Source organism: Vidua chalybeata, chromosome 4, assembly GCF_026979565.1.
Source record: "Vidua chalybeata isolate OUT-0048 chromosome 4, bVidCha1 merged haplotype, whole genome shotgun sequence".
Lineage (NCBI taxonomy): Eukaryota > Metazoa > Chordata > Aves > Passeriformes > Viduidae > Vidua > Vidua chalybeata.
The window spans coordinates 39,157,797-39,182,682 of record NC_071533.1 but is presented as its reverse complement, the minus strand read 5'-3'; the positions used below and the strand labels follow the sequence as shown (position 1 = coordinate 39,182,682).

Here is a 24,886-nt window from a genome sequence, read left to right as displayed (position 1 = left end):
ACTTCATCTGCAAACTTACATCCACACTTTCAAAATAAGATTTTTCTGCAGAGTTTGTGGTTTAGCCTTTGGGATTTTCATGCTCCAAATGAGTTAATACAACCAGCAAACTTGTCACATTCCCACCTATCCCTTCCTCCATCCCTTAAATGGCATAGTCCCTGGCCAGACTTGGGGTGAGGGGTACAACCTCTTTTCACTGAGCAAACTGGCCATGACTACACAGCCCAAAGCAAACTGATCCCACTTTGAAACTGGCCCTACTTTAGTAAGGACTACATCAACCAGACAGCAACTCAGCAATACCTTTAGAGAACGCTGGACGAGTCATGACACTCAACGCCCTGGCAACAAAAATCAGGCCTAGTCTTTGTCACTGTTTCACATTTATACCCATGTTCACTAGTCCCATTCACTAACCCTTGGCAGCCAACCAACCAGACAAAAATGCCCATCCTCGAGTTCTGTGTCTCCACAGAAACCCTGAAAAAGGGATAGGTCATTTATCACATCCCATTTCTGGAGCACCAAAGCAAGCCTACTCAAGGAGTTACACACAAGAGGCAACATATCAGCAACTTTCCATTTATGTTGTTTCAAAACTCTGCAACAAGTATCACCACCCTCTGCAACAATTATCACCTGCCTTCTACTTCATCCTTCCCAACGGTTAGTTCTCATACCCTCTCCTACAGACACTTCACTTTGGAAAACTCTCCGACATGTTCACTCCTTAAAAAAAATAGAAAACCTTATGCAAAAGAATCTCCTTAAACTCTTTCTTGGTGAAGCAAGGCTCAGAGAATTTGTTTCTCTCTTCCACTGACTTTATCTTCCTTGAGCACTCCTTCTACGCATGGATAGCTTCCTGGGTTTGATGCACTTCAAAGAGTATATTCTAATTGTTCTCATGCCGTTAGCAGCATGACTCTTTGGCTTACCTAATTGTGTTTGACACATTTTTAATGCTCTTTTCCACCTTTCCCATTTGAAGACAAAAGCTTAACATTTGAAAGAGGTCTTTTTACTTGTACTGAGCTGCTTTACTTTGCTTGTCAGCCTGCTCATCTTTTTTGGTATTTTTGACAGATGACATACAATTGCTTTGAGCCTTTACTATTAGTGTCTTTGAAGAATTACATGCCACTTGCAACTATTTTACACTTTTGGCTGCCTCTCACCATTTGATTAATTTCTTTCCTCGCTATATAAAGAACTACTTTGGAAGAGTAAACACTGCCACAACAACTCTTGCCTTTGCAGCTCCTGAAACAACATTGAGTTTAAGAACATTATGATCAGTGTCAAGTCAGAACTGGCTGGGATTTTGAATACAAAATTCTGAACTTAATTCTTGCTGGGCAGTACCTTGTCCAGAGTTGTTTACCCCAGTGTATTTGTACAAGCTACGCCCAGAAAGTAGGGGTTTTTGGCACCTGGGCAAATGTCATGTTGGGCCATGACATAGTCTTCATGGGGGCAACTGAAGCCTCTCATTAACAATCATATTTCCTACTCTTGGAGTTTCTCTACACTCCCTTAAATATGGCAGTTATTGTCAACATCTAGGCTGGGCAGTCAGTCATATAGCCCTAATCTCTCTACTCTTCCTACACACGCCTAGAACATCAAGACATAGGACGCTCTGTTACTTCCCCAAACAGTTATTTCCTCTTTAACAAAAAGTTTCCCACATCATGCACATGCAAGCTACTCAGTCCTCTCTATGCATCCACAAAGCTTCTGATATTCCAAGTATTCTATCATGGAGATATTTTAACACCATGAAGGTGATGCACCACTTCAAGAGAGAGAGTGTCACGGCAAACTTTACAATCCTTATCCATCAGCCTTTCCTCACCATTTGGTTTTCGAACATATATTAATATATATATATTAGTATATATAAGCACATCTTTTCATTGAAGGCATACATAGCCTGGCTGCAAATTTATTTACATAAAGCCTATTCTTCTAATGTAAACTCTATTTATTAAAAAAAAAATATTTGTCTTGAATCTTAGCACCATTTTTTCTTCATCATTTTCTCAACTCTGTATTAAAACTGCCCCTAACTCTACTTGGTCCCACACATGAAAGACCTTTTCTCAGTTGAGAAAGGGGCCTTTAACCCCCTCTTCCTAATAACCTGCATGTTACTTCTCATACCTCTTGGCTACCCATTTCCACACAGTGTGGCCTGCGATGAACAGCTCTTCTCTAGAGACTGACTTGACATCTCCTAAAATCTGTCACTTCTGTCATCAGCAAGTAACTAGGTAGCAGTGCTAACATATGTGTCAAACAATAATAGTGACTGACTGCTCTACCTGCATCTGCCAACCTGCTGGGACCCCCGGCCTCAGGGAGATAACACAGGGCTCAGCAGGCTGACACCTTGCCGTGCCTGAACCGCACTGAGGAGCTGCAGTGTGGCACATGAAGTGATACTGTGCCTAAGGAGTTGGAGCTCTCACAACTTTCATCATGGTTTCCCAGCAAAAACGGGCACATGAAGTAATTCCCTGGCAGCATGTTACCAACAGGGGCCAAAGAAGGACACTGATGCATCTGAAGGGGCTGGTGGCAAAGAAAGACAGCAATTCAGACTGAGACCATCTGCATCACACGTCAATTCTGCTACGTCTCTGTGTTAGGGTGAATTTAAATGTTGCTGCTCCACTCAACTCTCTTTTTATGGTACTAACAGGCATTCTGCAAAGATTGTTAAGACTTAAATGAAATAACTGTAAACTTAAACATGTTGTATTTCATCTCCAGAAACTGATGTTTTCTTTTACAGCTGCTCATACCTTCAAGAGAATGCTGTCTGCAGGACCTTAGCACGGTAAGGTGGGCTATAAATTACAACCGTACACTTACCGGAAGGAAAGTTCTGTACTCCGGAATTCCTTTATCTGAGCTCTGTGTCTAAAGAAGTAAGGTTAAGTCACAGACTCTGCTGCTTAGGAGTTCACACTAATCAAAACAAGAGTCAAAGGCCTAAGTACCTCTGGGAATCTGAGCCGAGGGATCCAACCCTTCAGGTACTTGCAAATTCGATCCCAGCCATCGCAAGACGCTAGAAATTTGACCCCGCGTACTGCGCACAAAGGAAATCCTTGTTCCTAACTTCCCTCTGCGGTTTGACGTCCAGCGCTTGGCTCTCGGCTCGCTAGCGTGGGGCAGCACAGCGCCTGCAAAGGCGGCCGTGCCCGCCCGGGAGGCCGTTCCTGCAGGGAACCGAGCGGCCGCGCCACTTCCTCCTTCCGCCGCTCCCGCGGACCCCGCCCGCCGCGGCCCCGCTGCATCTGCCCCCTCCGCACCGCCGCTGCCGTGCCCTCACGAGGGTGGGATCCCGGGGCGCCCCCGGCCCCCGCTCCCTCCCCGTCCCGGCGGGTGGCGGCGCTGGGGCCGGGGGGCGGCGGCCCCGCCCCGCCGCTTGTGTAACGGGCCCTCCGCGAGGCGGGCCGGGCCACGCCCCTCCCCGCCCCCGGCCCCGCGGGGGCAGCGCCCCCCCCGCCGCACCGACCCCCGCCCGCGGCCCCTCCGCCCGCGCCGCCGCCGCTCCCCTTCCCTCATCGGAGCCACCGCAGCCGCCAGCCCCGCAACAAGTGCGGAGGCCCCCCGGCGCGGCCCGGCCCGCGCCGCGGCCCTCCCGACCCAACGCCCCCGCCTTTGTCTGTGCGCCCGAGCTTCCCTCCCCACCCGGGAAGCGGCGGGTACCCCCCGTCCGCTCCATCTCCGCCGCGGCCGCGTCTTCCCTTCCCCCCCGCCCCTTCTCAAATGTAGCCGCGGAATCGGGCTCGGCCCCGGTCGCTGTAGCCCGACCTTTTGTTTTTAAAACCGATGCGCATCTGCCCGGGAGCCCCCGCTGCCCCGCATACGGAAACGGCAGCAATGCGGAAAAATAAAATGAAAATTAAATACGAAGAAAAGAATAAATAGAAAAAAATATAGAAAACAATTCAAAATTACCTTGCCGGCCCGTTTTCGCGGCCCTTATATAATTCCTCAAGGTTACCGCCGTTGCCAGGGGACACGAAATGGAAATGAAAACAGGCGCTGAATAATCGCGGGAGCAAAACTAAAAGTTCAGTGCCTCCGCCCGGGCGGAGAGAGGGCCAGATCGAAAGCAAAACAAGGAGAGGAAGCGGCGAGGCCGCCGCCGCTTGGAAATCCCCCCGCCTCTCCGCCGGGCCGGGCCGGCCGCGCAGGCGGCGGGGGCAGGGCTGCGGCGGCGGGCGCGGAAGCGCTGCGCCCGTCACCGCCGCGCTGGGGCACGGCACGGCACAGCACAGCGCCGGGGCACGGCACGGCACAGCACAGTACGGCACAGCACAGCGCCGGGGCACAGTACGGCACAGCACAGCTCCGGGGCACGGCACGGCACAGCACAGTACGGCACAGCACAGCGCCGGGGCACGGCACGGCACAGCACGGCACAGCGCTGGGGGCACGGCACAGCGCGGGGCTCCGCCACCGACCCCCGCCCGGCACCGGCTCCCGCTGATCCCCGGCCTCCCGCAACACGCGCTGGGCCCGCTGGGCTGCACCGAGAGCTGGAGCCAGCCCCGGGGAGCGAGGGGCGAGGGAGCACTGTTCTGGGACGCGCAAAGCCAGCGCTCAAAGCAGGTTTTGCCGGAGACCAGAGAGAAATCCCTGCCGCTCAGCTCCACCAGCACGGACTGAATCGCTCCTTGCGTCTCTAGCCCCTCTGCTGAGGTGGGAGTCTTGGTTTCGATCTGGTACACGCGCATGCTAGAGCTGTCGTTGCCTTTGGAAAAGTACAATGTCGTAGTTCCACAACGAGGATAATTACAGATCAGATCCTTTGAACCCAGCGAGGCTCAAGCGGCTGGCTTACTTCAAGAGAGGGCTCTTGGATTTCAACAGATTTTGCAAACTGCCGTTAGTTGTGGAGTCAGTGTAGAGACCAAAGCTTTCTACAGGATTTTGATAATCCCTATTCAAACTACAGTAAATAAAATCCATTGAGGTTGCAATGTGCCATTCCTAGCCCTAGCCATAAATGATAAAGGAAAACAGCACTTGGAGGCTGGAGGAGATATGAAATGTAGTAATTTCAAAAGGCGGTATATGGAGAGAGACAGGTGTATGTATCTCCCTCGCACACATATCTGTCTATATCTGTGCTGTATGCACATACATACAAGGTATTCAGGTAGCCAAGCGGTGCAGCTCCCTGTGCAGATACATGATGCACGGCCGGCAGCGGTGGGAGAAATGCCGGGACACCGGGGGTTGTTCAGGGAGTGGCACAGGGGAGTGGTTAAGGAGCTGTGTGTTCTCCAGCTGCAAATGGAGGGGGACCTGTTCTCCAGATGCTGTGTGCTCTCAGGATCCTTCGTGGCAGCATCCCTGGACGTGCAGAGGACACTGAGCTAGCAAGGGAGTCCATCCTTGTGGGTGACGAGACCTCCTGTTGTGAAAAGGCTTTCCTTGCACTGAGAACATTATCACAAAACAAATTAGGTTGGTAGAGACCATGGGTGTCAGCAATCTACCACCTCCCAAAAAACCACTGCGGCCTAGAAGGTGGCTGTGGTCCACATGTGCACCAGTGAAGTAGGAAAGGTCAAGGAAGAGGTTTGGGAAGCAAGGCATAGGGTGCCAGGTAGGACAGTAGAATCAAGCATCTCCTTCTATAGAAACATTCCCAGCAGTAAGGAGAGAGCCACATTCATGTGGAGGGACGCAGGTTCCCAGAGCAGCTGCACAAGAGAAGCAAGGAAGGTCCTACTCACATGGTTGATATTCCTAGATACTTCCAGAAGAGACTGATTTCCATGAAGCCACAGGGGAATGAGAATGAGGGTTATGGAACACCTGGTTCAAACTGGCATTTTGACTGAATAGATGTGCAGGGAAAGGAAATAGTCAGCAAGACATGGTAGTGACAGACCACAGCTTATGTAGGAGGGTCAGACTAGGCTGTGGCTATAGGGAAAGAGGCTATGAACTCCATGACAAAAGAAGCAGCAAAATCAGCAAACTCTAATAACTAAAGCCAAATTTTCACAGACTTAAGGTCTAACTAGGGTAATGGTAGGGTATTAGTGCCCTCTGACCACGTTGGAGGTGGTTAATATGGCCAGGTTGGATTAGAGAGGAGTAAACTGATTGAAAGTGAGAAATTTCTAACCAACTTGTTCCCACTTAGAAATAACATCTAACAGTTGCATAAGAAATAACTCATGGAAATTAAACTTAAAAATAGGATCTAACTCATGGAAGAATTGGTTCAGAACTCCAAAACTATCCCAAAACTGGTTGGAGATGGCAGGGTGAAACGTAAAGAACAGAATGGGGAGGGCTGCAACATGCCTCCTGAGGTTCGCTCTGGCCCATGTGTGACAGAAACAGCAAAGACCCAGAGAAAAACAACAAACGAAAAATATGGAGCCACCCTGATGTTAGAGTGATTCAAGGATTTAAGTGACCAAGATTATACAGGATGGAGAAGTGATAAACAACAGAAAACAGTCAGACCAGAGAAAATAACGAGTAGAGAGGAGTAGGCGTGGATTATTTGCTTTCTTTTCTAATGTAAGAACTAGAGAGCATCAAGTGAAACTAGCAGGTGGCCAATTTAAAGCAAACAGAAGAAGGTGGATCTTCACACAGCTGGTAATTAAACAGTAGGACATCTTCCTTTGAGGTGCCAGTATTTCACAGGGGATCCCAAAAAAAGCACCTGTACGCATTCATGGAAGAAATAAAACACCACGAGGTCTATTAAATGTAAAAACAGCAACTCTGCCTCAAACAGCCCCCAAAGCCACAAATTTCTAGGGGCTAGAACCTCTTTGGTACCCTTCAAAAAGTCCTGAATAGAAATGCCTGCAAATGATTCAGGCCAGGAATGCTACTCCAACACCTCCCTCCAAGCAAAGAGCAGAGTGACTTGGGCTGGCTTTTGCAATACTCAGTAGCTGGTTTGTTTTTTTTTTTTTTTTTTTTTTTTTAATATGTGCTTTTAATTTGTTTGCAGAATGAGCCAGCTGTCAAAAATGCTGTAGTTTATGTATCAGTAAATATTGTGTAGAAAAAATACCATCATTTTAATACTTTAATGTCTCATTCAGAGGACACTATTCACTAAGTGCCATTGCTATGAATTACATTAGTTGGTTTTGGTCAAGGGAAACAGTGGGCTTCCCTGAGAAACACTAGCCAAGCCATTGGGCAGAATTTGCAGCTCGCTCTTGCCATTTTCTCCTACCACCTTCACCTGATCTCAGTGGAGCACCTTCAAGGATCTTGATACATTCTGTGCATTGAAAAAGGCCTTTCCCTACACATCTCCTAGCACCACAAAATCAGAAGTTATACCAGAAGTTAAATCTTCTGTTGTGATTCCTTTTTTTAATGCTGAAAGGTAATGGGAATGGGCAGCTTTCATTTTTTAAACTTAACTTTCAGCAGTGACTCATTCCCTCCAAAAAGAGACTTTAACCTCTTGTGACTTTGCTATTTCAGGGAGATATGGCAGCTTTAAAATCAGAGAATTTAACCGAGAAGTGTCACGTATTCACAGCCTTTCCTCTGCAGAACTGCCAAATTTTGCAACTTATTCTTTTAACCACCTTCTTTAGGGATCTGGCTACTGGAATTAGTTGTTTCCACTAGCATCCTGTTTTTCCTTCACAAATGAGCTGTTTTCTAGTCTGGAGTTCATTTCTGTGAGAAAAAAACTTCAAACGGGGAATCCCCTAAGTTCCAGTAGGTAAATAAATATGCCATTTTGCCATCCATTTTGGTGTGTTTTTTTGTTTGGTTGGTTTTGTTTTGTTTTATTGTTTTGTTTTGTAAGTTTAATAATATTTTTGAAAGGCTAAATAACATTTATGACATCTTCCCTTTTTGCTGCTTTTGTTTTGGGTTTTACCCTGTCTTTATGTGGAGCTGACTATACCATCATTTTGGTTCTTAAAATCACTGTCATAGGCATTGGGACTATTCATATGTAGAATTGGAGAAGGTGAATTTTCTCATGGAGCTGGGACTCAAGCTTACCTACTCACCTACAGCTGACCTGTTTATTTTTCTGATACATTGAAGTAGGAAAGCTAAGTTATGTTACAGGCCAGTATCAAGAAAAAAAATCAATTGCTAGAGTCTTATAATTCTTACTTTAATAGTATTACCCATATCTTCCTGAGAGCCTACACCCATTTTTAAACATGATGCACAGTTAAATTTATTTTCAGTTTTAATTTGTTCTGTGATAAACATTCTGATGGTGATGTAATCTTTTGCACTGATATTTTTAGATACTAGATAGTAATGACACCTTTCTTATTAAAAAAGAGAAAAACAGACAAACAAAAAACCCATGAGATTTTTAGGGCTAAGAATTTAAAGTATTTGCATATTACTGTAACACAAATAATCACCCAAAGTATAATGGAAAAGTGTTGACTAACCTTTTAAGAATTTCTAATTAATTTGTCCTCTGAAATCGGTTTCATTTGTTGGAGGGTTGGTAGGTTGGGGGTTTTTTGTTTCATTTACTTTGTGTGTATACTGTTGTAAATAAAAGGACTGTCTGGGCTTTGGTGTTTCTGCAGTGTTCTAAAAGTATTTATGCTCATGTTAAAATTCATAGAAACTAAAGCTTGTTGCTAGAACCCTAGAGATATAGCTGGGTCTATTCTTCCTTACCCAGCCTCTGGAAGGAAAAAAAAAACTCACTTCAGTCCCAATTGAGCAAATAGACTCTTAAATAAGAGGACATGAGCAATTCCTCTTGAGTACAGGGAGAGCATGCATCTGAAGTTAAATATGCACACAGGAGTGTGGATGGGTAGAACCTCACACCTCTCCTTCTTTGTCTTCATTTAGTCCAGGTTCCTTAACTCAAACTTTTTGTGGTCTTTCCCCCCTTTTTCCTCCACTCTAATGGCTGCAGGGAAGCGTGCAGCTTGCTCAGGCTGCTCCTATGGGATGCCCGTTCCTGGCAGGGCACAGCTGTGGCACCTCCAGCGGCAGAAGCCCGGGCTGAGCCCTCCTGGCCGGCTGCAGCAGGGAGCCACGGACAGCAGCAGGACTGAGCGCCGGCAGCACCACCCCAGTGCTAGTCACACAGCACAAAGAGGGAATTCCCTGAACGCGTTTTGGAGCAAGCCCATCCGTGGGATATTTCCTTTGGTGTTGGTTGGGCTGTGCCAGCAGGGACACCTACCTATGAGAGGCTTAACAGGGTGTCTAAACTAGGGAGTACTTCTCAGCTCTATATTCCAGCTGTGCTGTTCTTCTGATTGCTAAGAAATGAGATGGTGGGAGTGTGGCTTTGTTTCTATTGGTAAGGTAATAATTACAGAAAACTGTTCCAGATGGAAAAATCTATTTACTCAGATCAGATCTCTAAAAGAGTAGCCTCTCTAAACTGCAAAATAAAACTTTTCTGTTGCAATTCAAAGCTTCTTGTACTTTCAGGAAAGCCAAGTGTCTTCATAAAGGTGTTGTTTTATCCAGCCCTTAGAAAATTCAGTCAGAAAGAGCCAAGAGATAAAACAGTAACCTGTGACAGACATTATTCTACTAAGAAATTGTTATGCCTTCCCAATCATAATGGTCTGGCTGCAGCCAGGTGCTGCAGGAGGACAGGTAAGTGGGAAGAGCCTGTCTCCTGAGCCCAAACCAAATACAGGAGATAGCAGAACACTATTGACGACTACAGTGCCGATTCATGTTACTTGTCACTGCTTTTGTTTGGCTGCAGTACTTCAGCCCATCGCTCTGCCAGCTCAGCTGCTGTACACAATTAGCTTTATTTAATAGGAGCGAAGAAAGAGAACCAGGAATTTGCTTAACAGCATTGTGAGATGGTTTTGGTTACTCACATCTCTTGGCCCACACAGCAAAATTTAGGGAGGAAAGAAGTCCTTTAAAAACACATTCAGCATCTTGACATTTCAGGGCTGGAGTGGAGTTTGGCACAGAAAGCCTGGATGGGAGGCAGGCTGCTTCAGCAGATCACACCTGAAAGTGATCCCGCTTAGCCCAGCTTCAATAGAGTGTTTCACTGAAGTGGAAGCTTTTATGGCAATTTTCCCAGTGAAACTGAGGTAGAATATAAAGATAAGTGATATGTTGCCCATTGGCTTGACAAAGCAGAATGAATATGTTTCTTCAGGATAATAATCAGTTTTTTTTTTATCAGCTTTGCTTCATATAAGGTATAAACACATCCTTTGGTTTATTAATTCAAAACTTATTTATTGTTAAAAATAGCTCAATTATCTTTGTAGAGGGGAAAGACACTTTTCTCTTTTTACCTTCCTGTTTGTAGTGGATTTTCACATTAAAAGGCACATTGTCTTATCAATCACTCTCCCAAGCAGATTATATTCTTCCTTAAATACTGCCATGATCCCATGGCTTTGTGGGGAGAAAAGTTCCACTCCATGATAGGGGTTTTTTCCTCCCCTCCAAAACTGGAGGACAGGAGGACAGAGGGAGCCAATCCACCCCTTGGTCTTACCCTAGCCCACGCTGGGCATCCCCTGACAAATGTGCCCACATGGACAAACCAGCATCCCAGCTCCCATCCCCACTTGTCATGGTCCATGCCAGTGCACCCCTTTGCTGGGCAATGGGACTCGTCAGGGACCATTGCCCATCTCAGAAGGAGAGGCAAGAGGTGCTGGGATGTGGCCACCTCACTGACCTCTCAATGGTGAAGGAGACATAGGGGTGTCAAAAAGCAGGGGGTCCTCCTCAGGCGGTTTCCTGCTGACAAAACAGGAAATTCTCTGTGTGCCCCACAGCTTGTCTGACCCTGCAACAGCCTCCTATGCTACAGCTTTGGGAGGCTATTTAAATATAGCTCCAGCCTTTCCTCCTTGGTGCACTCTCCAGCTCATACTGCAACACCACCCAACATGACCACAAAAAGAGAAAAAAAAGAGGGACCCAGTTATAAACAGTTAACTTAAGACTTTTCTATCTGAAGTTAAAATGGTCACTACAAGATACAAATCTGTTTCCAACTCACCACTCTCTTTAAAGTTTTGGCTCTTTCACCTTTCCTAATCTGTGTTTAATTATTAACAAAAGAGTAATTTTTGGATAAGAAGTCCTGTCTGCTGACTGCCTTAATGTATACAGCCTAGCAATATTGATCTCCAGAGTGCTTCTCCATAACCTCTGCACATCCAGCTCACCATCAAAGCAAGAGCAGATGAAGCATCTTCTGGATGCACTGTACTAGCTGAAGCTGAGCTCCTCTGCTGCACCTTCAGTGCTAGCTTGTCAAGTCCAGCAAGTTAATTTTCTGAAAGGCAGCAGCTGGCCCTGCTGAGCTGTTTTTGGAGTGCAGCTCATCTGTGACTCATTTCTCCTGCAGCCCATCTCACTGCACTTCTTTTTTGACAAGTAATTTCTGCCACTCTGGCCGTTGCCCTGCTCTCAGGTTTGCGAAGCCCACATAACTGAGACTTTCAGAAGTGAGTGGACAATCAGTGTCAGGGTCTGAAAAAGAAACCTTTCATGGCACAGTAAAAGCTGACATCAAATTTAAGTAATCTATTCCCAGAATCTTCCATTGCTGCTGACATCTTGATAGCATTACAGGGACATTATGTGGCATATTTTTGAGGAAACTGCCTTGAGTTCTTCAGAGAACTGCTGTAATGCAGCTGGAAAAATGCTGAGTTGGTGTCTGAGCGCAAGGGATCTCAAAACCATGGACAGGGCTGCTTTATCACTTTAAAAGAAAGAGTTTGTGGGAGGGTAGGGTGGAGGAAAACTCCTGGCTATTAATAGAGAACATGAGTAGGAGCTTTATATTGAATGGTTTCTTTAATTAGTGACATGCAATGCAGAAGCAAGGCTTGTGATGCACTCTACCTGCTGACTTCCCAAGTGCAGATCAGAGAGAGGCAGGCAGATAAAAGACCATTGCCATGCAGGGGAGTTTTGAATAGGCTGAGCTAAAATGCCCAAATTAAAAAATAACCAGGAGATCAATCAACCTTGATCTTCAGAGGGACTGTCTCTTAAGGTAGGCTAGTGGAGTCAGTGCCAGCTCAGACTCAGGAAATTTGTTACCTTCCCAGTCTTACCTGTCTGCTGTGAGTTTTCCTCATTACTTTTATTTCTCTCAGACAATGTGGATGATAAGTTCCCAGAGATAACAGCTGTCTCTTCTTACTTAGTGTTACAGTGCCTAGTACAAAAGTGTCTCTCTGTCTCAGGAACCTTGCTTTTGTGCAGTGCTACAAGAAATAATATTGCTTTGTATGGTGGTTCTCCAGTAGTGCAATTAATTTGTGCTTGTGTTTTTAGAATTTCAAATAAATCAACAACAATCAGAAGCAACAATTTAGGCAATTTAAAGCTAGGAGAAGGCTTGCTTCCTTCGCTCTGTAAGTCGTGGCATGACACCTGGACCCATGAACCCAACTGGAATTCAGTAGTACATTATGACAGTGGGACTATTTTGAAAAACATAACTCAGGTGCTTGTGATCACTATTTGCACCTTGCTGTCAGTAATTACATGTGGGGTGGCAAATCCTCCTTCTAATGAAAGGAGTACTCCACGGGTATGCATGTTATGATGCTTATAAGCAGTAATCAACCCTGCAGGAAAGTTTTAGTATGCAGATACCAAAAGCAGAGGTAAAAGTAAACAGCCACTAACTAGGCTGAGGCAGAGTTCCTTCTTTCACAGTAAAGTAGTTCCATGGGAATGCTGACTCACCTGTTCCCTGTATAATAGAGGTGGAGAAAAAGCAATTATGTATGATTTCACTGCATTTATTTTCCTCCTGCACTGCCATTTCACTTGTGGAGTGGATCTGGCTGAAGAGTCAAGAGTTCTCTGTATGGGAAAGCCTTATAAAATTATGCCTCAGGCTGGCTATGTACAAGTCTGATAAGCAGGTGTTAATAGTTCCAAATCAGCTTTAAAGAAAGGGTCTGTTTCACTGCTTGGCAAGCCAAATCTTAATGCACATAAACCTGTTGTATATAGTTAGTTGAATAGTTGCAGAGAACATTTACACAAAAGCTGTTTGAAGATCTGCTGGTAGTGTTTGTGCAGACACAGTTCACTCTTTTCCAACTGAACTGTGTATTTAAGGTTTTCATTACATTCTCTCCCCTTTCTTCCCAACCTGGGGAATTATGTTCTTCTTTTTGAAAAAAGAACATTTCAGCTCATCTGCAAGTACTTGCTCATCTGCTGGTACTGGTCCATGACCAATTGTCCAAAGCAGTTGTCATGGTTTGACACTGGCGCAATGCCAGCGCCCCCATGAAAATACACCTTCCCAAATAAATGCTGTGAGATGGTATCAGGAACAGAGCACAGCAGGCCCAAGCTTAATAACAAAGGAAAAAAAAACTTTATTAAACTACTACTACAGAAGACACACACACTAAATCCAGGATGAAGACCTTTTAAAACACACCCCTCCTCCTCCCAATTTCCAAAACACCCACCATGAAACATCACCTGGGATTCCTGATCAAATTACCACCCTTCAGATAATCAATACTCAATCTATCAAGGGAGAGTGAAGTCTCTCTTGCACCACAGACCCCCCCCCCCCCCCAGGAAACACAGCTGCCACACCCTGTGTTTCCCTGTCACACATGGCAACCGCCCGGAGAAGATCTGCCAGTGTGACGCTCTCCTTTCCATGTCACAGTGCTCTCACCACCGTGCATGGACAGACTGCTCATAGGGCTCCTTTAAGGATTCTTTGCCACGGACCCAAAGACACAACAGTTCAGCTTCTCATCCTGGGACTACAGTCCCCCCCATTTTCCCCTGGGGCCAAAGGTCCAGGAACAGAGATCATCTTCTTTCTGAAGACAGAGGGCATCACCATTCCCTCCTCAGCTTTCCTCTGTTCTTGCCATTCCTGTGCTGTTAGAAGCTGAAGCAGGTCTCCTTGGGTCACCACTGCATCCCCCTAAAATGCAGTCTCTATTGCAGGAGAATTTGGTTCAGTCCATGGCTAACAAGAAAAGTCCAGCCAAAAGCTACTTCATCATCTCCTCCCACCTAAATATTTCTTCTTCTAACATCTCAGGTCCCAGACTGTCTCTCTTCCACTATAACTCAAGGAGGAGTAATATTTTACAAAGCCCTCATTTCCCAGAAAGGGTTAAAAGTTCAGACTCCCTGGACAGCTGAAATCTCTGCCCAGCATTCTCGACTCCCATGCTGGGCATCATCCCCCCGCTTTCTCCTTCTCCTCTGCCGGCAAATTTCCAGGTGCCGTCAGGCTCTCTCTTTCCCTCTGTGGGGGGGGAACAAAGGCATCTCCGCTTCTCTCCACCCTTCCGTCCGCAGGATCTGGCTCAGTTCCAGACCTTCAGCCCCTTGGCCTACCTAGACTAGGCCACATGGCTTCCCCTCCCCCACCCAGCCCGTGGCTGGGAGGGGAGAGTCTGCACTGCACTCTCTGACAACCAGAACCAAAGAGAGAGTTCCACCGGAAGTTCTTGCTTTTAACCCCCTGTGTTCTCAGAGGCGTGTCCATACTTTCAGTGGTCACTCCAGGTGCCAATATCCAAACCTGACCACTGATTGGTTTGACCCAACTTCCTGAAAAAAAAATTCACTTCCATGTCAAACCACGACAGCAGCGTGACTTTTAGCACCTGGCACTCTCAGCAGCAGCATTTCACTTCACCAGCTGAGAAGTCACAGACATTGTCCAGTCAATGACTTCTCTCCCTTAGCCAGAGCCAAATACCAGTGCATTAAATGGTTTCATGTGCAAAAGGGAGCAGACATGGAAGATAGCTCTCAGAAGAGCTTCACTACCTGGCCTATCATCACATCTGATTACTCATGTCAAGAACTTCAATTACACTGTTGCTTTCCTGTCCCTCACCTTGACAGCACAGCTAAGCTATAATACCAACCAGAACCGATCAAGATACATTATTGTTTTTTTCTCCTTAAGGGTCTGGATTCATTAGACCAGATTGCTCAGAGCCCTATCCAATCTGGCTTTGAACACTTCCAGGGACGGAGCATCCACAACTGCTTAGGGCAACTTGTTCCAGTGTCTCACCACCCTCACTGTAAAGAATCTCTTCATACCACCTAATCTAAACCTGCCTACTTTCAGTTTGAAGCCATTCCCTCTTGTCCTGTCGCTACATGTCCTTGTAAAAAGTCTCTCTCCATCTGTCCTGTAGGTACCCTTCAGGTACTGGAAGGCCTCAGATAGTTCATGCTGAAGCCTTCACTTCTCCAGATTGAACAACCCAAATTCTCTCAGCCTTTTCTCATAGGAGAAGTGTTCCATCCCTCTAAACATCCTGGTGGCTCTCCTACAGATTCACTCCAACAGATCCAAGTCCTTCCTGTGCTGAGGACCCCAGAGCTGGACTCAATAGTCCATGTGGGGTCTCACCAGAGTGGAATAGAGGGGCAGAGTGACCTCCCCTGGCCTGTTGGCCACGCTGCTTTTGATGCAGTAGTTATGATAGTCCTGATGAGCTGAAGACATGAGGAAAGTGAACAAAGACAGGTTGCTCAAAATGCCTCTTTCTCCCACTTTGTTCATGGTTCTGGTGAAAACATGATCTCTCCCTAAAACCCAGTGCTCTTCAGATCCCCATCTCCCACTTTGTGCCAGAGCTTCAATGCTGTTGCTTGCACGCTAAGGCTGGTTATTTTGTTAACTTAAAGGAAATGCACAAAGGACAAAACCCCAGGGCTTGGAGGGCTCACTGAGTGTCCATTATCACAGGACTGCTGTCCACCTGCCTTTGTTATCCATGATTGTGGAAAACTGGGAATAGTGGATGCACAGCTCCCAGCCCATCTGACCCGACGTGGCCGTCTGGATTTTACCAGGCCAAAGCCAGCTAATCCCTGCTGGAAGTTAAACTTCTGTAAGACAGCAGGGCTTGATGCACTGCCAGGTACCACAGCAGTCAGTGGGGGCACACAGGTAAGACCTCAGGTAAGGCCTCTCCTTGCTGCCCAACACTGTGCCTATGTGGCTGGCAGGGCTGATTGCCTTTTCTCCCATCCCTCCCTTCCCCCACAGCCCCCACTCAGGATCTCACTTTATCTCATTAGATCTGAGTTTCAGTTTTCCAATTTCCCAACCAAAATCCCCATGAGACCTCAGTGAGTTGAATTGCAGAGTTTGGCTGTGGCTGTGCTACTGTCTCCCATATACGCCTCTGAGACATGGAGCAAAATCAGCCTGGAAATGGGCGGTACCTGCAATGCTGTTGACTTTTGCCTGCAATCAGTGTTTGGAGTGTTTTGCAATATTTTTCAAGATGGCAAAACAAATTACCCTCTGTTTTAGAAAGGAGGTAAATGGTGAACTCCACTACAGATGCCTTATCTCTTGCAGTTATGGAGTGGTCAGGACACAGTTGAAAAAGGAAGCTTGCCTCTGTGTTTTTACACTTTTTCAGCTCTTATCTTTGGATTAGTTGCATTTTGCTCCAATCTTTTGTGGGGCCCTTGCCCAGAAACATCTCGTTGCTCAGTGTCACATCTGCACATACATCCATGCTGGAATCTCGTTTCCCAGCTTAAGTGTGATACCACCATGGATTTTTTCCCCTTGCTATCATGATTCAACTGCAGGTGTGAGTTCAAGGGACACAGCTTAGAGCTCAAATCCAGAGTAAGGCCAATGAGTGGACTGGCTCCCAGTGAATCTCCCCAAAGCGTCATACTTGTAACCTAAATGCAAGACAGTGGCAAGTTTAGTGGGGTAATTATCAGTCCTGTGAAATGTAGATTCTTTTTAAATCACCTCCCTCGTTAAAATGAAGGAATAGTAGAAGGTCACAATGTCTTTGCACTGCTTCCATTCTGCTCAGATGCACACAGGTTTCAACACCCTGGTTATCTCAGGCACCATAAACGCCTGTGATCCGTGCAAGAACAAACCACTCTCAGCAGCTGTCTCTCACCTTCTCCCCGGTGAAGAAACATGCACAGGAATCCTTTGCCACAGCCACAGGCACCCAAAAAACCCTGATAAGACCTCACCCCTTCATATGTGTGGCATGAAAGGAACATAAACAGGAAGCAAAAGCCACAGGAAATTTGACAACTGAAGTTTCTCTGTTCATAGGGTTTGGGTTTTTTCCTAGTTCTATTGCTATGTCTTATGTCAGTAAAGAGTGTTTGCTTTCTTACTCTGTTCAGACTTTGGGTAAGAAACATATCCAAGGTAATATCCCTTTAGATTATGGATTGCTCTTTGTTCTGCCTCCTGTGGTGTTACAACCTGGTAATATCAAACTCTGAAGATTCACACCAGGGGATGCTGAAACTGAGCCATAGGGACACAGCTTCAGCCAGAACTTGGGGAGACTGTATCAATGGGAATACTGTATTGATTTAAATGGGTTTTAGAGCTTGGCACCTGTGATTGTTGCTGCTGTCACTTGTGCATGCACTCAGTGTCGGTAATCAGAGAGCCTTCAGTTGCAGTACTTGCTTCAGTCACTAGAACAAGGTTGAGAACTACTACTTTGTTTTAATGGAGGAAAAAGGTATGTGCTTTGTAGCATCTCTCAGAGCACTCTTTTTAATCCTTCACAACACCTCTTCTTCTGCTTCTCTCAGCAAAATTCTCCAATCTGTGAATTTCATAGATGAGCTATTTTACTCCCAAATACTCCCAACTTTCAGCAGTGAATGAGGAAAACTCCATGCTTTTCTCCTCCTTTTGTCCTGACTCGCTTCTCCTCAAGGATTTCTTTTCACAGACACAAACTTCATTCCATCCCATGTGCTGCTGATCCATTATCCTGTCAAACTGAAACCCAGGCTGTACTCAGAGGCAGGACAGAGTGAAATCTGAAGCTTCCAGGTCAGTCCGTCCTGAATAATCTCCTTCTCTATTGGTCTGTCTGCACTGTGAGCTGGCAGGGAAACAGCACAGGGAGACCTCAACACCTTTCCGAAGGTGGAAGCAGCGTGTGATGGACACCAGCAGAACTCACCTTCCCTACACACTTGCCTGCAGAGGATCCATGACCCGGCGTTTGCAGGGCATCCTCACAGCTACAACTCTTGCTCAAGAGCTCCACATCTTGGCTGTCGCCGGTGCTTTGCTGGACCTCCCGCAGATGCTTTTCCCACGGACAGCTCCCTGGAGGTGGCTGCAGTGGTGGTTTTCCCAGCCCACCACTGGTCATTGCTCTATTCCTCTTGCATCTCTCTGCTGTTTCATTGTTCTCTTCCAAACACGGCTTTTTTGACACAGCTTGCTTGTCTGTTTTCAAGGCCTTTCCTGGACCCCATGCCCACCAACGCCATCCTTGCCCCACTCCTCCACTTTCTTCCCAGCTGCCACTCCCATTTGGATGATGCTCTAGAGCAGAATCCTGCAAATCTCCTGGCGTCTCTCCAGTTTCTCCTTAAAATTCCTCTATACTAACTTTAGAAAAACCCACAGCAGGTCTCTTTCTACACTGCCTGGCATCATTTCCTTGCCTCCTTTTCTGCCCTGCTGGTCCTGCCTACTGTTTCCTTTGCTTTGTGAAGTCACAGAATCACAGAATCATTTAGGGTGGAACAGACTTTTAAGATAATCAAGTCCAGTTCTTGACTGATTACCATATTGTCAAGTAGATCACAGCACTAAACACCATGTTCAATCTTATCTCAAACATCTCCAGTGATAATGACTCCAAAGTTGAGGAGTTTGAGTTGGATGACTCCAAAGCTTGAGGTTGCAAAGTCTGGGCCTTTCCAGGGATCTTTCCTGGAGCGTTCCTCAACTCTTTGAAACAGTACAGGTTTAGCAGCCACTGCTGCTCAAACTCATGGCTGATAGAATCAGCTGCTCCTGGGTACATTTTGTGCCCATCTCACAGGGCTGGGCATGACTCTCAGCTAGAGCAGGTGCCTCAAGCTGCTGGTCACTCACAGCTTGCACTTCTCCTTCCCTACCTCTTTTCCCTTCTCTTTCTGCCAAGTGCCATTAAATGCTTCCATCTGAACACAATTAGCATTGATGGTTTACCTGGAGGTTTTTACTTCCAATATTTAGGATATTCCCTTACTTTTGGGTTATGCTGGTTTAGTCTTTTTTATTGCAGGTTATTGTGTTTTAACTCTGAGGTAAGCCTGTCTCATGCCTGGACTGGGATACCTCTCAGTGACTGTCCTCCCTCCTTCTTAATTTTCTCTGCTCCCTGGCCTGTTCCCCCTTGTCCCTCACCCCCAGTTTTGTAAGCCAGGTTGCTTCCTCTTTCCCCTCTCCCTGGGACCATTCTTTGAGTATTTTTTTAGCACTTCCCTTTTCCAGACTTGCTGTGCAGCCATAGATGACAGAGGTACAGCATCTTTAGCAGACACTGGAGTAACCCTCTGCTTCCAACTGCCTGTGGCAGCACATTTTAATCTCAGCAACAACTGCACAAACTATAATCAGCTCTCTGATTACGTTCCTGAGATCAACATCCAAGTTAAAAGACTCCTCCCTCCCAGAGGTTTCCAGAGCTGCTGGTCAGTAGTTCAAGGCTGCAGTCAGAGGTGCCACCTTCTGACCTCCTGATCAGGTCTCCCACCTCACTGCTGCCCTTCTTGCTTCCCCTGCCTTCCCCCTGCCTCTCACAGTGGTACCTTTGGGAAAAGCTGATGAAAATATGCCTGTGTTGACGTGGCTCAGAGGGTAAAGCCTGCATTCCATATTCCCTGGCTCATCCAGCCTGGGTCTGGCCCTGAGGGGACACAGCCCTTGCAGCACCCAGCTGGTGACACGGATTCCATTGCTTGCCCTGCTGCTGTCCCTCCCTGCTGCTCAGGCTGCTGCTCTGTCATCACCACAGAGCCAGGTCACTTTGAGCAGCTAAGGCACCTGCTGTTCTTGAACTGATTTCAGCATGACCCAAACTCTCACTCTTCTTTTGTGACTTTTCTAAGTCAGTGCCGCCCTTTGGGCTTCCCTAGAGAAACCTGGAGTCCTGTGGGCCACCGAGCCCTGTGCACCACTGGCCCTTAGAGGTGGTCTACAGGGAAGCCCCATTAAAGCAGGGTGCTGGCCAGGGAGGCTTATACATCACATGCAGGCATAAAATATGGGAACTAGTGAAAGGGGTGGAAGAATCTGGTTTTCATTTTGCCTTTGGATGTGGATTGGTCACCCCAGTGGAGGGAAGGCTCTGGGATGACCTTACTGCAGCCATTTAATATCTGAGGGGTTCTAAAAAAGTTGAAGAGGGACTTTTTGCAAGGGCATGTAGTGATAGGACAAGGGAAAATGGCTTCAAACAGAAAGAGGATAAATTTAGATTAGATAATAGGAAGAAATTCCCTATTGTCCAGAGAAATTGTGGATGTGCCATCCCTGGAAGTGTTCAAGGCCAGATTGGATGGGCTTTGAGCAATGTAGTCTGGTGGAAGCTGTCCAGGCCTGTGGCAGGGAGTGTTGAAACTAGATGGTCTCTAAGGTCCCTTCCTACCCAAAACATTCCGTCAGTCTGTGCTTTCACCCAGCAGCATTTCAGCAAGCAGAAACTACCAAACATAAGGCCAAGCTCCTGTTGTGCTGCTGGAGACTCAGTAAAGCTGGATCCTTCTTCTGATGCTTCTACCATCTTCCATAGATCCCAGGAGACAATTTTATCACAATAGTGTGTGCATTCTTATATAGAACCCATCCTGGGAAAGGTTAACCAAGAATTATGGACTCCTGCCTTTAAATGTCAAGCCTGAAGAGCAGAGAGATCAAAGCCCACTTGGAGTTTTTTATTGGCTTCCTGAGGTCTTAATAACAGGCAGGCTGAATGAAGAAAGCAACACCTGTGGGGTCACCAGTCTTACCAGCAGTCTGGGCAATGGGAACCACATGTCAGGTGGGGAAGCCACAGTCTCCTGAGCGCATGTCCAGGCTCAGGACCTTCTGCAGCCACAGCATCCCCATCACCTGAAGGTCATCCCTCATCCAGAAAGCTCATAGCCTCAGCCCAGGTGAGGTGGCAGTTTGCTGGGCACAGGGAGGATGAGGAGACAAAGAAGAGTGAAGAGGCTCATCAGGAAAAGCACTCTATGCAGAGAAGGTTCCTCCTGCCTTCAACCAGCCTTTTTGCATTGCATCATGCAGGAGAGGTATGGGCTGTGCATTTGAGGAAGTGGCTTTTAGCTGAATGGAATAAAAGGGAACACAAAATGTTCTGTGTTCAGAAATAGAAAGAGGAAATGCTTGTGTCTGTTAAGAAGGATCTTGCAAATTTAAATCACCCTGTTAGTGTTTACTATTAATCATGTTTTTATGCAGATGTTGGTAAATTGCACAGTGATGGTTCTTTCCACTACTCTTTGTAAAGGTCTTGTGGTTAAATAAATAGAACAAATATTTTTTAATGGTCATGAAGTACTGTGGTTGGTACATCTTTGCATCAGATACCCTCAAACCACTCAGACAATATTACTACTGCTTTATGCATATTCTGGAAAACCTGTTAGTGGTCATCCTTCAGAGGTAATGAGATGGATTTGCATGGTACCTTTTTGTATACAATTTGAAACCAGGAGGACCTATTAGATCATCTAGGCTGGTCTTTTAACACTCCATCCTATGGACTTTCATCAGGTAAGTCTGTGTAAAGCTCACCATGTTCAACTAGACAGAAATATTCTGGTCTTGTGCTCAGCAGCAAAGGCAGAGCATCATTGCCGGTCCTTTGACAGTGGGGGCAGCACTGTGAGGTATGTAACCTGGTGCCAAATCTTGCCTGCAAAACACTAAGCAAAATCACTTTTGGAAAATGACTACTGAGCATCTTTTTTTCTTTTGAGAAACTTTAATTACGCAACTGTCTTCGTGACAGAACATCTTGGTCTCTGGGAAGAAAAGAACATTGCTTCATTTGTTAGGAGAAGACAGGTCCTAATTTTTTGGTTTGTGATTATGCAGGAAAATCTGAACTTCAGAATTTGATTTGAAGACATAAAATTAAAATTAAGAGCTTACAAGGTTTTGTTCTCTCTGTTTCCACTAATTGACTGTCATGATGCAGGCAAAGCAAGCTATTGCACCAGTTTTGTTTGAAGACCATCACCACAGAAATCTGTTTTGGAGGAGTGCTGTGGATTTTTGAATTAAATGCAACAGGACTATCAGTGGTATGACAGGTATCTGCAGGGAGACATGCTCCATAGTTGGAAGTATTCTCTGTGTAAGACTAGGGCAGCAAAGACAACCCTTTTTGCCTCAAAATCAACCAATTATTGTTTACTCTGATATGCAATAAGACAGTGTGGCTTTCTTGGGAAGCAGCAATACGATGGTCTCCCATGCTTTGGGATGCAAGTCCCAGGATGTAATAAACACACGAGCTGACAGCAAACAACCAGTGACAGCTGTGAAAGCATTGCTTCATTCAGCAGGCCTTTGGATTTCATTTTGCATGACTCATTAATGTGAGCTTTGGAGATTATTGTGCTATCTGCAGTGACACCCGGTGGTGGTGAAGCAGTAGTTTACCTCTGATCCTGGTCCCTCAGAAAGCCAGAGTTCTGTGATTGTTCTGCTGTCTGCAATTAAGAGCAGGAGGAAATATACAGCTAAAAGGTTGTTTTTCCTGGTAATGAGTACCATTACCAGTATAGAATATGAGGTGACAAGTCTTAATTTAGCTGGTATTATTCATACTGCTAGTATTTCTAATCACTAGATGTGATTTCATATGCATACTGCCTGGCTTTAACAAAAACTAACTAATACTATAGTTAGAAATATGAATTGCATGTGATTGTATATAATCCAGTCAATGTACAGTAAAGCAGTTTAAAATTTAAGGAGAAACCATATAACCTTCCAAGAGCAATGCATCATGCATAAAAGGAAACCCAGTACATGTTAATAACCATATCATCATAGAAGAAAAGAATGATTTGTGTGGGAAGGGACCTTTAAAGGCCATCTAGTCCACCCCTCCTGCAGCAAGCAGGGATACCTTCCACTAGACCAGGTTGCTCAGATCCTGTCCAACCCGACCTTCAGCATTTCCAGGGATGGGGCATTTACTGGGCAACCTGTTCCTGTGTTTCACCACCCTTATAATAAAAGAACTTCTTCCTCAAATGTGGTTTGAATCTACCCTCTTTTAGTTTAAAACCATAATCCCTTCTTCTATTGTAACAGGCCCTGCTAAAAACTGTCCCTAGCCCCCCTTAGTACAGAAAACTGTCCCTTAGCCCTGACATGCTGCCCTCTAAGGTCTCCCTGGAGCCATCTCTTCCCTAGACTGAGCAACCCCAAATTTGTATTTTGAGTAAGTTCCATGGGTTTTCTTAAGGAGCAGAGTACTAAAAGCGCGGATTTTGTTCTCAAGGAAAGACTGTTTCCATGGGGCTTACCATCATTAGTGTCTGACTTGCCTTTTTTTTTCTTTTAACAAACTCTTTTAATATTTGAAATGGGTACTCTCAGAGACTGTTATAGGAAGAAGGCAAAATAAGGATTTGCTTAGCCAAAAGGGAATATTTGACCTGCTGTAAACCAGATAGCATGACTTGACTCCCCAGTTTCAGCCTGAGTCTTTATTTTCTTCCTCCTTCCATTGCTTAACATTTCAAGTGTTTATTCAAAAAAGAAATTGGTGCTGGTTTTGTGGGTTTGGTTTTTTGTTTGTTTTGTTTTACTAGAAAATAGTAAAAATTCTTAGGTATCTCATATGCCATCTTTTTTAACTTCCTAATTGATTTTTGAAAAGTTTGTGGTTCTGTTGGCTTTTCAAGTCAGCAAAATGCATCAGACTTCTTAAAAGCCTTCTGGACATGATTTAACTGGACTTAATGATCCAGGTAGTCACAGACCTTCAGGTGAAAACAGTTGTTTGCTTTCCAGCTCAGCTTGGAAACTGCAGCCACACTTGGCAAGAAAAATCTCCCTCCTGGAAGTGACGAACTGTTCCCACCTGGGTAGTATATCCACTTTCACGGAGGTGTTTTCACCCAGCCTTTCGCCTGACTTGGCTTGGCAAGGAGGTAGTGAGCTAATGAGCTCACAGATAATTAGGAAAATGTGATCCACTAAAAAGGTTGAATTTGAATAGGAGGCAGTGAGAGGAAAGATTATTACAAACAGAGTATTTAGGAAAGACATGAGAAAAATAGGAGAGATAAGTAAGACTTGACAAAAAAGGATGTTATCACCTCTCCCTCTGCCTTCTTCAACAGGATCTGTCTCTGTGAGCAAGTCCTACAGACTGGAACACCATCCCTCAGTTAGAAGTATCTACATGCCTCCTCGGCATTGTGAAGGAATCTACTGACTTGGAGTAAAATGTGGCTCCAAATGGCTGAAAGGACTTGATGGGAATACCTCATTTCCTAAGTCCTATCTCTAATAAATGATTGGTACTTTGAGTATAGAAATTCAACAGAAAATAAACTCCCTTGCTTTCCAACCAGTCCTCAGAGATCAGAGGAGCTGGATGGGGCTAGGTTTAATTTCTGATTATAACGAATTCAGCACTCTAAGTCTGGCTGTGTTCAGTAACATCTCAGATGTACAATGTGAGCTACACTCTAAGCCTGGTCTCATTCACGACCACATGTTAACAAATAGTGCAGTTCACTGGAGCAACAGGCAATCTAACAGATTCTTGTTAGATTTCCAGTGATAAATTCACTAGACCTACATAATCTGAGAGTATAGCACTATGCACAAGTGTTTCCAGGCATACTCTGGTGCAGGTGTAAATCTTACCAGAGATGTCCCTGCTTTAGGGAGGAGACAGGAACAAGCCCATCACCTTGTCTCCATGGTGGTCACATTCTCATCCTCTGCCATGGAAGATTTCAAATACTTTTTGGAGAAGTGAAAGTGAGACTGTAGTCAAGTATCCTGTTACTATCATCATGAACAGTGGGGTGGTGCAGCCACTTTATATAT

The 24,886-nt window shown here is 45.7% G+C and overlaps 1 protein-coding gene and 1 long non-coding RNA gene across 6 annotated transcripts in view; both read right to left on the bottom strand.

Annotated features, from left to right (window-relative positions):
- Positions 1-4,068, bottom strand: part of IRF2 (interferon regulatory factor 2) — a 40,186-nt gene extending 36,118 nt beyond the window's left edge. The window contains exons 1-2 of one of the 5 annotated variants that reach the window (XM_053940180.1): positions 3,012-3,356; positions 2,884-2,931 (exon numbers count right to left, since the gene is read on the bottom strand). The gene's annotated coding sequence lies outside the window, so the exon portion shown is untranslated. The other 4 variants (XM_053940177.1, XM_053940181.1, XM_053940178.1 and 1 more) reach the window with 4 other exon arrangements.
- A 13,424-nt stretch (positions 4,069-17,492) lies between these two features.
- Positions 17,493-18,337, bottom strand: LOC128787534 (uncharacterized). The gene is made up of 2 exons (XR_008430729.1): positions 17,982-18,337; positions 17,493-17,794 (listed from the first exon to the last, which is right to left on the bottom strand). It is a non-coding gene; the product is annotated as an uncharacterized LOC128787534 (long non-coding RNA).
- Positions 18,338-24,886: the final 6,549 nt, after the last annotated feature.